We start from the raw sequence: 383 nt of genomic DNA, 5'->3' as shown, positions 1-383 counted from the left end.
AAGGCCACACAGACTGTATTCCACAAAACCTGTGACAAATTTCCACATTTAGGTGTGAAAATTTCAGAGTGACATAGGGACTACTAATGAAGGCAGTAATAGGAAAATGGAAAGAGAGACCTTATTGGATACTAAAAGATTCTTTTTCTTTCCTTTGAGAAGTACCAGCCAATAGGCCCAAATACTTTAGTTCATTTAAAGGCAAATTAAACTGAAAACTAATACTTTTTTTTCTTTTTAACGTTAAAGGGGAGGATTGAGATAAAAGTAGCATTTTATAACTGGGGGAAAGAAATCACTGCAAGTAATTATTTTATTTATTTTATTTTATTTTATTTTTAAAAACAAAAGTAAATGGTATTTTATGCTTCTTCCTGGAAAGA

The 383-nt window shown here is 30.5% G+C and overlaps 1 protein-coding gene across 1 annotated transcript in view; it reads right to left on the bottom strand.

Moving 5' to 3' along the window:
- Positions 1-383, bottom strand: part of ATP7A (ATPase copper transporting alpha) — a gene marked incomplete at its 3' end in the record, with an annotated part of 73,629 nt that overhangs the window by 4,833 nt on the left and 68,413 nt on the right.

The sequence above is a fragment of the Crocuta crocuta genome, unplaced genomic scaffold (assembly GCF_008692635.1).
Source record: "Crocuta crocuta isolate KB4526 unplaced genomic scaffold, BGI_CrCroc_1.0 scaffold1353, whole genome shotgun sequence".
In the NCBI taxonomy this organism is placed as follows: Eukaryota; Metazoa; Chordata; class Mammalia; order Carnivora; family Hyaenidae; genus Crocuta; species Crocuta crocuta.
This window is presented reverse-complemented; position numbering and strand designations above follow the sequence as displayed.